This window comes from Microcebus murinus, chromosome 12, assembly GCF_040939455.1.
Source record: "Microcebus murinus isolate Inina chromosome 12, M.murinus_Inina_mat1.0, whole genome shotgun sequence".
NCBI lineage: Eukaryota > Metazoa > Chordata > Mammalia > Primates > Cheirogaleidae > Microcebus > Microcebus murinus.
In genome coordinates, this window is record NC_134115.1 from 2,891,942 (window position 1) to 2,898,577 (window position 6,636).

Sequence of the window (6,636 nt, forward strand, 5' to 3'; positions counted from 1 at the left end):
CTGAAAGGTTTTCCTTATGTACATTTGAAATAGGTAGTCTAGTAGGTCTGTCTTTTAATACATACATATGAAATAATAATTCCAGATAAATAACATCTTTTTACATAGTTAAAAGAGTATTTAAACTTACTGTAGCCCATATTAGCATAAACATCTTGATTTTAATCAGACCACATTTATCAATTATTATGAAAGAATGCAGTCCTTTATATAATTAAAGGTTTACTTTGTATTCTGAAGTGGTAATATTAAAAATCAAAACCCTCAAAATCACAGTATATCCATTTATTGATTATTCTTTTAGCACCCTCTTAATTTCCCCCAAAGTCGTCATTTTTCCCTCTTCCATTCCGCCCCCTCAAAGATTTCTCTTCTGCTATATGGCTGTATTCTAGTGATAACCTTGTTCATGTCTAAAAACTCAAGACTTACAAAGTAGTCTTGCCTCAGATTTCTTGAGCATAGGAACTTCTCTTATTCTTTTGTATTCTCACAGCATAACATTTAATAGGACTCAGCAGGTATTTGCTGCTGTTAAACAGCCTTTAAACCATGCTTTCATTCATTAATGCTTTTTCCAGGAACGGTTGGGGTAGCAGCTTCTCTGAATTGCCTCAGACCACCCTCCTTAGTCACTGGTAGTGTCTCTGGCTGATTAAAGACATTCCTACATTGCACTGAAGGTTGGACCAAGTGATTTTTGACTTCTCACTTTATTATTTAGGATTAATAACTGTAATATATTCTACTTACATTTTAAATTTAATCAAATTTTAGTTTAAAAAATAGGCACTAGCTCAAAATATATGAAAAAGTATACAAAGAAAAGTCTTGTTCTCACCATATTCCCTCTACCCCGTGCTGCTTCTAATAAAAATAGCAATTTTTCAATGGAAGTAGGAATGAAACATAAAAAATAAAGCAATTTTTATTTTTTATCTTTCTAAAATTTTATTATACTAATACATAAAAATACACACATAGGTTGGACATGTTGGCTCACGCCTGTAATCCTAGCACTGTGGGAGGCTGAGGTGTGGGGATCACACAAGGTCAGGAGTTTGAAACCAGTCTGAGCAAGAGCAAGACCCCGTCTCTACTAAAAATAGAAAGAAATTAATTGGCCAACTAAAAATATATAGAAAAAATTAGCTGGGCATGGTGGTACATGCCTGTAGTCCCAGCTACTTGGGAGGCTGGGGCAGAAAGATCGCTTGAGCCCAGGAGTTTGAAGTTGCTGTGAGCTGGGCTGATGCCATGGCATTCTAGCCCAGGCAATAAAGTGAGACTCTGTCTCAAAAAAAACCAAAAAACAAAACAAAACAATATATATATATATACACACACATAGCCTTGTGCTTTATAAAAACATTTTGGTTAATGATAGACTGCATATATGACAGTGCTCCCGTAACATTGACAATACCGTATTTTTACTGTACCTTTTCTGTGTTTAGATAGCTTTAGGTACACAAATACTTCTCATTATGTTACAGTTGCCTATAGTATTCTGACTGTTACTGTACTGCTGGGGGCAATAGGCTTTACCATGTAGCCTAGGTGTGTAGTAGGCTATACCGACTAGGTTCGTGTAAGTACACTCTGTGATGTTCGCACAATGATGAAATTACCTAATTACGGCTTTCTTACAACTAAGCGTCTTCATCGTTAAGAGACATATGACTATATATGAATGTACTCAATAGAATGTTAATTAGCTATTTAAAGTGATACCTACAATGACACATAAATATACATATAAGGTGTTACAGATGATGTGTGGAAAACACGTTACAAGAGTAGTGAGAGTTATATACAAAATGTTATGCCCAATGTTTCTACAGCTGTGTAAACTGTGTCTACAAATAAGATCATGGATTAGGGTTGATATTTTGTTCTAGCTTCAAACTTTCTGAAAAGTTATATTAACAAATCGTATTAAGGAAATATATACAAAATAAATATTTTTGAAAAATTACAAAGTATATTTTTCTTTTCTAGAAGCTAAAATCCTGCTGTTAACTGACTCTCTGAATTATTGTTACAGCATTTGAGAGGAATAATTTTAGACTAAAAGAGACCTTGTGGACTAGTTGAAACCCTTTAATTTTACAGAATCCCTGTGAGGGTGAAGGACCTGGTTAAAGGTGGTGGCTTAACTGAAATTACTTCTTTTGATTCTTAGAGTGGCGTTTTGTAACTGTACAGTGGTTTCTAATCTAAAATCTAGGAGTATGAGGTCTCCTTTTAAAGTTCTTAAAATTTTATGCATTTACACATCTTAGTGACCTTATGTTGATTCAGAAGGCAAGTAATGTCAAAATCTCATTAACAGTAGTGTTAAAATAAATGTTTCTGTTATCCACAGTAATATCTATATACAGATAAAAATGCGTCATAGTTGTTATGGCTCTAGATAATGTTTCCCATACAGGTATTGTTTTACATGCCATATCCTGGCATAAATCTAGATTGGGAATCACTGTTGTGTACTTTTTCTTGTAGATTAGAACACCTCTTCTGGGTTCATGACTTACCTGTGCTTCTCTTAGACATCTAAGCGATATCATTTAGTTAAAGCTTCTTTTTTTTTCTTTGAGACAGAGTCTTGTTCTGTTGCCTGGGCTAGAATGCTGTGGCATCAGCCTAGCTCAAACAGCAACCTCAAACTCCTGGGCTGAAGAGATTCTCCTGTCTCAGCCTCCTGAGTAGCTGGGACTACAGTCGTGCACCACCATGCTTGGCTAATTTTTTCTCTACATTTTTAGTTGTCCAGCTAATTTCTTTCTATTTTTAATAGAGATGGGGTCTTGCTCAGGCTGGTCTTGAACTCCTGAGCTCAAACGATCCACCTGCCTTGGCCTCCCAGAGTGCTAGGATTACAGGCGTGAGCCACCATGCCTGGCCCTAGTTAAAGCTTCTTATGAAGCATTGGCTATGTAGATTATGTAAGAGATTGACCTGAATGTGTGCTGCCTCCTTGCATGTTCTAGAAATTGTTTTATTCATTTTTAAAGTTTACCTTCTCTCTCTCTCTCTCTCTCTCTCTCTCTCTCTCTCTCTCTCTCTCTCTCTCTCTCTCTCTCTCTCATACACACATATACACACGGAAACTGAAATAATTCTGCTATTTCAAAATGTTTAGATAGTCAGAATTTTAATATATTGCCTATCATGAAATTATGAAAAAGTCCTTTTGTTTGGGCATTGGATGTAAACATGTAATCACAGTCATCTATTTATTTTTGTGTTTTTACTATTCTAATACTAAGTAACAAAGCACATATACCTTGTTTTTACCATAACATTTTGGAATTTTCTGAGAAATTACTGAGACTGAGGATTTTTTTCTTGTGACATTCCTAAAATAGGTGATAAACAGTTCTTGGTAATTGATGCCTGCATGTAGAACTCTAAATTGAGTGTTTCACTGAATTATGCCTGTGTGGGTTTTTTAAAAAAGTAAAGATAGTTTTGCTTCTGCTTTTGAATTCTAGTAAATTGTGTTATGACTAAAGACTTCTCACTAAAATTGTCACCGTATGTTATTGAAATGGTGTGTGCATTTTTCAGATGTCTACAGATGTCATGACATGGATATGTGAGCGCCTCTGACTAATGAAGTAATCTAGTCCTCATTGTTTCAGAATCTTAATTGTTACATTTATGTATTTGAATATTAGTCCCTTAGAGAGTTTGAATAGTGAAGGGACAGATACAACAAATTTGTATTAGTTTAGCACAGCAGTATAGGATTCTTCTGTTTCATTGTTTTGCATTTTTTGAAATCACTTGTTTATTTACTTGGAATACAATTTGCCAGTTTTAAATGTGTAATTGATGAGTTTTGACAGATGTTTAAACCATGATCACAGTCATGATATGTTCATCACTTAAAAAACTTTCTTGTGTCCATGTGTGGTCAATCTCCTTCCTTTACCCTGACCCCTTAAACCAGGCAGGCATCCTCAAACTACGGCCTGCGGGCCACATGCCACCCGCCGAGGACATTTATCCAGCCCAACAGATGTTTTTGCCACGCTGCCTGTCCTGCTTAGGAGCCAACTTGTCCTGGGCCCACAGTGCGCACTCTCCAACAGTCTGAGAGACAGTGAACTGGCCCCCTGTTTAAAAAGTTTGAGGACCCCTGCCTTAAACTATAAATCTCCCTGCTGCAACTATAATTTTCCCTCTTCTAGAATTACTTATAAATGGGTTAATACTGTAGGTGGTCTTTTGTGTCTAGCCTCTTTCATGTAGCATATTGCTTTGAAGTTTACCCATGTTGTATGTTTTAGTGGTTTCATTTTATTGCTGTATATTATTTTTGTATTGCTGTGTGTGATTTTCATTGATGGCTGAGTATTCATTTTATATGCTGAGTGGTCCATTGCATGGATATATCACAAATTGTTTATTCACCAGTTGATAATCATTTGGATTTTTCTATTTTTTGGCTTTTATGCATATTGCTGCTGTGACCATTCACATACAGGTCTTTTTGTGAACATATAATTTTATTTCTTTCAGGTAACTATTTAGAATGTAATTACTGGATTTTATCATAACTGTATGTTTAGTTTTATAAGAAACTGGGTAGGCATGGTGGCTCACTCCTGTAATCCCAGTATTTTAAGAGGCTGCGGTGAGAGGATCTCTTGAGGTGATGAGTTCCAGATCACGGTGAGCTGTGATCTCGCCACTGCACTGCAGCCTGGCCGACAGAGTGGGACCTCATTGCTTAAGGTTAAAAAAAAAACAAAACACAAAAATAAAAATCCTATCTACTGTTTTCTGTACCATTTTGAATTCCCACCAGCAGTGTATGTTATGAAAGTTTCACATGTTTCATATCTCACCAATACTTAATAATGTCAGTTTTTTAAAATTAGGCATCCTAATGGATAGGTAGTCATATGTCATTGTGATTTTAGTTTGTATTTCTCTAACGATTAATGGCTTTGAACATCTTTTTCTGGTATTTTTTTTGTGAAGTGTTTGTTCAGATTTTTCCCCATGTTTTTATTAGAATGTTTTCTTACTGAGTTGTAAGAGTTCTTTCTATATTCTTGATACTAGTCTTTTATCTGGTATGTTTTCTGAGTTTTATCCCACTTAATGGCTTGCCCTTTTTTTTTCTTTATAATTTGTTTTGAAGAACAAATTTTTCATTCAAAGAGTTGATTTGTTAATTTTTTTCTTTTATGATGAATACTTTTTTGTGAATTAAGAAATTTTATCCCAAAGTCACAAAGATTTTCTCTTATGCTTTATTTTAGTACTTTTGTAGTTTTTATGTTTTACATTTAGGCCTATTATTCATTCTGAGTTAATTTTTTTTTTTTTTTTTTTTTTTTTTTTGAGACAGAGTCTCGCTTTGTTGCCCAGGCTAGAGTGAGTGTCATGGCGTCAGCCTAGCTCATAGCAACCTCAAACTCCTGGCTCAAGCAATCCTCCTGCCTCAGCCTCCCGAGTAGCTGGGACTACAGGCATGCGCCACCATGCCCGGCTAATTTTTTTTGTATATATATTAGTTGGCTGATTAATTTCTTTCTATTTTATAGTAGAGACGGGGTCTCGCTCTTGCTCAGGCTGGTTTCGAACTCCTGACCTCGAGCAATCCGCCCGCCTCGGCCTCCCAGAGAGCTAGGATTACAGGCGTGAGCCACCGCGCCCGGCCTTGAGTTAATTTTTGTACGTATTGTGAGATATGGATTGAGGTATTGCGGTATAATAGAAAGTGTATTTGAGTCTCTGCCCTGGTTCTTGGCACAGAGCTCCTTAAGCTCTGGGAATTTCCTGAGTGATAAGAGTACCTTAATGTTTGGTAATGAAATGACCCAAGGCAGGCCCCCTAGATAGCTTTAGGATGGAAGCTCTGCACCCCGTCCCTCTATACCTTGCCCTGTATTTCTCTTCTATTTGTCTGTTCCTGAGTTGTATACTTTATGATACAGTGGTAATTATAAAGTTTTCCTGAGTTCTATGAGTCCTCTTAGTGATTTTTTTGTTTGTTTTAGAGACAGAGCCTTTCTCTGTCACATAGGCTGGAGTGCAGCGGCACAGTCGTAGCTCACTCTAACCTTGAACTGCTGGGCTCAAGTGATCCTCCCACCTCAGCCTCCTGAGTATCTGGGACAACAGGTGCACACCACACCTGGCTGATTTTGTTTTCAATTTTTAGTAGAGGTAGAGTCTTACTATGTTTCCCAGGCTGGTCTTCAACTCTTGGTCATAGCTTTCCTGCCTTGGTATCCTAAAGCACTGGGATTACAGGCATGAGCCACTGGGCCTGACCCTGTTCTAGCAAATTAATGAACCTTAGGAGGAGTATGGGTCCCTAAGTGCCCCTGGGACTCATGACCCTCATCCGAAGTGAGGGCAGTCTTACAGGACCCTGTAACCTGTGGGATCCTGCTAATTTTGGGTTTTAGTGTCAGAATTTAATTGAATTATTGGAATATTATCCAATACCCACTTGGTGGATAATTATCCAACCCCCACTTGGTGTTAGATAATGGGAGAGTTGGTGTAGAAACATCCTATACATTTGTTGTCAGTAGTGGTGTTAGAAAAAAGACATCACCATTGGTGTCATGAATGGGATTTGCTAGATTGACTCATGAACTCAGGAAA

The 6,636-nt window shown here is 37.0% G+C and overlaps 1 protein-coding gene across 5 annotated transcripts in view; it reads left to right on the forward strand.

Annotated features, from left to right (window-relative positions):
- AUH (AU RNA binding methylglutaconyl-CoA hydratase) overlaps positions 1–6,636 on the forward strand; it is a 167,510-nt gene that overhangs the window by 22,027 nt on the left and 138,847 nt on the right. The gene's annotated exons all lie outside the window — the stretch shown is intronic.